Source organism: Nicotiana tomentosiformis, chromosome 2 (assembly GCF_000390325.3).
Source record: "Nicotiana tomentosiformis chromosome 2, ASM39032v3, whole genome shotgun sequence".
Lineage (NCBI taxonomy): Eukaryota > Viridiplantae > Streptophyta > Magnoliopsida > Solanales > Solanaceae > Nicotiana > Nicotiana tomentosiformis.
In genome coordinates, this window is record NC_090813.1 from 121,898,622 (window position 1) to 121,904,829 (window position 6,208).

The window sequence follows — 6,208 nt, forward strand, 5'->3', positions numbered from 1 at the left end:
TCGGACTTGGCCTAGGCCTACTGTTCCAATTCTTTGTTTATTTTCTCACAAGCCTTATCTTTAACACATTCTACTTCTTGATTCATTATTTCGAGGTCTAACAATATTTTAGGATCTAGGAATGAAGTTCGCAAGTATGTCATGTTATTAAAATCTGTATTAACAGAACTTTAAAGAGAATAAGGAGGGTGACAGGATTAAGAAAAGAGACATTCCTGTACAATGAAATATTAATTTCATTTGATTTGATTTTTTTTAAAATTTTTATAAAAGAAAGATTTACATCAGAAAGTAAGACAGTAAAAGTAAAACGTCCGGATTACACCCTGAAATAATCCAGATGCAGAAAAGATAGCTAGACCGGCTACCGAGACTCCCATCTGACAGAGAACTTTTCAGGTTTGGCGTCCGTTTTTAGGTTTCTCTTCTGCCGCGGCAATGGCTACTGTGACTTTCAGTGCTTGATCAAATTCCTCATCTTTACAGATTATTCCGACTACTGTCCCATTGGTGTGAGTAGGTAGAGGATTGTTCATCATATTAGGGGCCTCTTCATCCATAAGCACTATTGTCTTGACCTTGATGAAGTCTTCCACTGCTCTCTTAAGAATCCAACAGTCTTCCGTATCATGTCCCACAGCTCCAGAGTGGTATTCACATCTAGCATTAGCTCGGTGTGCCGGTTCAGGGCTACTGGCTGTAGTAGACCTAGTCTGACTAACTTTTTGGAACAAGCTCGAGTATGATTCACCAACAGGGGTGAACTCATTCCTTCTGGGGAGACTCTTTTTTTTTCTTTTTTCTTTTTTTTCTTTTTTTTTTCATACCTTGATTTCTTTTTTCTTTCTCTCTTTGTTGTTTTTCGCTCTTTGTTTTTCTTTATTATTTTTTTGTCACTCTTTTCTTTCTTTTTAACTTAATTATTTTCTTCTTCTTTTTTCGATTTATTTTTTCACTCAATTTGTTTATGGCTATGATCGAATCCGATGGGGATTGCCTACGTATCATGACGCCGCATGAATTAGATCATCACGTAGTTCAGGCAAGATCAAGAATAAAGTAAACAAACTAATCCTTTTTTCCTTAATTGTTTTTTACTCATATACAAAACAAATCACGAAAACTTCTAACAACGAACATATTTTTGAGTTTTGAGTTTTTTATTTTTTTTTGGAGGGAAAATTTTGAAAGAAAAACTTCTTTAAGAGTAAAGAAAATATTTTCGGATTTTAATTTTTTAATATATTTCTTTTTAAATTTTTTTGAGAATTTTTTAAAAGAAAGACTTCTAAAGAAGAAAGATTTTTTTTTTTGAATTTTTATTTTTATTTTATTTTTTCCGAAGAAAGACTTTTAAAGAAGGAAATATATATATATATTTTTGGATTTTGATTTGATTTTCTTTTTCGAATGAAAGACTTTTAAAAAGAAAGAAAATATTTTTGGTTTTAAATTTTTTTTATTTGGGATTTTCTAAAGAAAGACTTCTAAAGAAGGAATTAAATGAAAATATTTTTGGATTTTTAAAAATTAGGGCCGGAACCGATGAGGTTTGCCTACGTATCTCACATCCGGTGAGAATCAAACCCGCGTAGTTTGGTCAATATTTCAGGAATACGATGACACTTTTATTTTTAGGAATAATTCAATCTTATTTTATAATAATCGTTTTTGGGGTAAAATTTTGACAGGGTTTTTGAATTTTTAAATACCGAGATTTTTTAAAAACCAAGTAAATTTTCTCTCTCTCCTATTTTCTTCCTTCTGGTTTTCTCTCAATTCTTATTTTAACATCATGTACATGTAGCACATAAGATGCATCACGATGGTCTTGTAATTATCGGGTACACCTGTCCTAGATGGACCTAACCCCTCTGTTGAGTCCCCAAAGTCAAATGCACGTGATACAAACAAACGTTCCTACTAGGGATCTGGCATGAGGTTATATTATTCTAGATTTAAAATCCTGAGGGGGGGGGGGATAGGGGGTGTCTGGCTTACCCAAGCGGACAGCTCGAGCCGAGGTAGGGGCAATGTACCGGGAACACGAAAGTCTACCTAGCCTAATTACTGATCCAGCCTCGTTCTATTTGGTATGACCTCTAACAGAAAAGTGGGCCACGCGCACGTGTGTACCATAAATTCAGAAGACTCAGAAGGGAGGCGTAAGAAGGCAGTTTATATAGTTCAAATAATATCAAAGCAGTAAATGAGCGACAATTAGCACATTAGGCCTACAAATATAGTAATATCAACAATCAAGAAAATAAAGTATAGATCACATTACAAGCTCGAATTCTGAACCCTGAACCAGAAGTTCTAGGTTCTTATCCCCAGCAGAGTCGCCAGAGCTGTCACACCTCTTTTTTCCCTAAAAGATATATGTGTTATGGATTGTTGTGGGTTAAAGAATTTTTCCAATTAAAGTGACAAATTTGAATAAGGATTATTATATTTACAGAGTCGCCACTTGGAATTGATTTTTTGGGTGTTCCAAGTCACCTTTTATTTGAATCCCTAGTCAAAGGAAGGTTGACTCTATTATTATTGGTCTGCAAAAATAAAGTCCGGGTAAGGAATTCTGTTGATCGGGGAGAAGGTGTAAGGCATTTCCCGAGTCCCGTGGTTCTAGCACGGTCACTTTATTGACTACAACTTGGCTTGAATTAATTTTAGATAAACTGTGATTTATTGGTTTTCATATTTTATCTATCCGCTTTTATATTAAAATATAGAATTATCTTTGAAACGAATCACGTGTGTGAATCCGTTTTGTTTATTGTGCCAAAATCATGTCATGTGTACGTGCACGCAATTAACATTTTATTATATTAAGATTGTTTTGACCAAAGTTGCGCGAATACATACTTCGGTTTTAATTTTGAAAATCACAATTTAACCATGCGAAGGTATACATAATCGCGATAAACTAATTAAAAGCTCACCTAAAGCACTCTAACGATATTCATTATTCTTCCTAAACTTTGAGATTATTGTGAGGTCATGAATTATGGAATTACTTGTGGAAGAAGTGTATGATTTTAGATATTTGAATAAATAAACTATCATATACCAATACCCTATAGCCTAACAATTGGAGCCCAAACTTATTAGGGTCAAAATCTTCCCAATTTTAAAGTAAGCTTGAATACCATATTTCTAGAAACATAATTAAGCATATAACTTTTAAGGACTAATTTCTATTATTATTTATAAAATTTAAAGGCAAATAAATAAAATCATATGAAATAAGATAAAATGAACAGAGGACAGAATAAACCTTTAATGCAAAATTTCCAACTAAATGAGTCTTCAAGAACAGGTACAATAACTCAGACGAACGCCGAACAAGCATAAGCGAAGAAGAACATCAAAGCTAGTCAACGGAGCTCCAACGGAATTCTCGACATCGACTATTGACTCCACTGTTTGGCGTGTGAAAAGGGATATTTTGAAGCATTTTTTGTTGGATTTTGGGTGATGACTTGCTAGATTTTTCGAAAAAAAAAACGAAGAAAGAATGACACGAGTAGAAATTTTCCTTAGCGTAGAAGAAGGAAAAATAATTTCTCTCAATTCCCTCCTCCCTTCTTTTTTTCGCTTTCTCCCTCCTTTTCTCCTCATATTTCTTTTCTATTTGTAGAAAAAATAATTCGGAATTTTTCAGATTTTTATTTTATTTTATTATTTTATTAGTTTTTAATTAAAAAGAATTCTCACTTTCCATTTTTCTTCTTTTTTAAAAAAAATAATTTCCCACTTTCCTTTAATGTTATTTTTTTTATTTCCCACTTTTTTAATTTACTTTTTTTTTATTTTTCACTTATTTTACTTTTCTTTTTTAATTTTCACTTATTTTATTTTATTTTTTTAAAATTTCCACTTTCTTTTACTTTTTTTTAAAAAAAATATTTCAGCTACCTTTACTTTTATTTTTTAATTTCATCTTTCTCTTACTTTTCATTTTTAAAATTTTCACATTCTCTTACTTTTATTTTTTAATTTTTCACTTTCTTTTACTTTTTTATTAAATAATTTTCACCTACTTTTAATTTTTATTTCATACTTTTAATTTTTCTATTATTTTATTCCTATCCGAAAATTGAAAAAAAAAATTGTTTTTTTTGTTTTTTTAATTTATTTTATTTTAAAATAAAGATAAAAAATAAAAATAATACTAATAGTAATAATTTGACCTTTTAAATTATTTTTAATTTTTACCCTATGTAAAAAAATGTAACAAAGCTAAAACAAATATATACTAATTTTCTAAAAATATTTACATAGTAGAAAGTGATAAAAATTCAAATATAATCAAAAATTAGGTGCTCACATTTATCATAGTTAAAAAAACTATACGCTGACTCTTCACTCTATAGGTACTTGAATTCTTAGTCAGCAGTGAGCTATTGCAAGTCTCCGAGCAAGCTATAAATCAGCAAGAAGGCAAAGGAGGTTGTGGAACTAAAACTATTCTGCAATGTGATTATCTATCTATCTATCTATCTATTTGATATTCTATATTATACTAAAATCACGAAAACTTTAACGAAATATCGTTCGTCTTTTTTATCTTTTAAATACATAGTATTTCATATTGGATAAAATTATAATTTAATTATTTTTCTAATATTTAGGACTTTAAAATCGACTAAGATTATGATAATTAAATCTTTCCTTATTTGAACTAAATAACAAGTCCTAAAACTTAGGACTTTAGATTCAAATACCTTATATAATTCATTTCCTTATTATAACTATACAACATAATTATATTTCCTCTCATATTACTTTTGCTAATATTTAGAATTTTGAAAAAGTGGACGATGAGTTTGTTTGACCATTTAACAATGAACTATAATTTTATATGGCATATTTAACAAATATTAGTTTGAATTCGCTAGCAGCTGCCATGTGTGTTTACAGATATTCAAGTTCAAGTTTCCTAATTAAAAAAAAGGTTAAAATTTGGAGGAAATAATATTTCTATATATTTTCTTTTCTTGCGTAATGAAGAGCTTCAAATTTCTTAAACTTAGATATAATTTAGTACAAAAAGGTCTTACACAAGTGGACAAACCCATCACGGAAATAAATAAACCAAGAATATTTAAGCATATTTGATCGTACAAAAAATAATTAAATTATATTTTTACCATATATATATATATATATATATATATATATATATATATATATATATATATATATATATATATATATATATGTATGTATATTTTTATTTTAAAAAAATATATTTTATTAGAAGTTAGGAGTATTATATTAAGAACGTTGGTGTTATTAAATTGTCCATGAAGTGTATGCCTAAGCATATATGTAATATGATTGAATACTATATTGAACCACAACTTTCATTACAAATTTGAAAGCATTAAATTTATGGAAAATGTATATCTCAAGAGATTTAGACTCAACCTTCATCTAATTAGTGAATCTATATATAAATGTTTAATACCCACCTTACACATGGGCAAGACAAGATTTTAAATTTAGATTTCTTATAAAATCTTGTCTTACCCATGTATAAGCTGGGTATTAAATATTTATAGATTGACTAATTAGGTAAAGGTTGAGTCCTTTCTTTTTTGGTTTTTCCAAAATCTGTTATTCATTATTGTTCTTTTCTTTCTTTCGTTTTCCCCCTTTTCCCCGGATGTTATTCTTTTTCATTTCCTTTCTTTTTGTCATTTTCCAAGTTAGCTATGTTATTCCCTCTTGTTTCTTTATTGTCTGTTTTTTTTTTCATTTTTCCAAATTTGCTATTCCCTTTTATTGAAGATTTAGATTATATATGTTCTAGCATATAAAGTATAAAGAACTTTTATCTATGGTAATTAATCATTTATGATTTTAGAGGTTGTAAATCAATCGCTTGTTATGCTACATATCGGTAATTGACTTCTAGATAGAGAAAAAATATTTTCACATTTGTTGTATAGTTAATCACTAAACTCATTAAAAAATCATTATCCTTCAATATCTCTTGTCTAACTCCCTATCTCATCTTAGCTTAGCAATTGCTGGAATTACATGTTCAGCATCCTGCATCCATGACTTATCTCAAGCTTGTGGTCATGGTACACTCATCTTCTTGAAATCCTAGATCCGCTTCAGCACTACATGCTATACAACTAAACAGTTATCACAAATAATACTACAACTCCTGAAAATTTCAAGAAGATTTCAA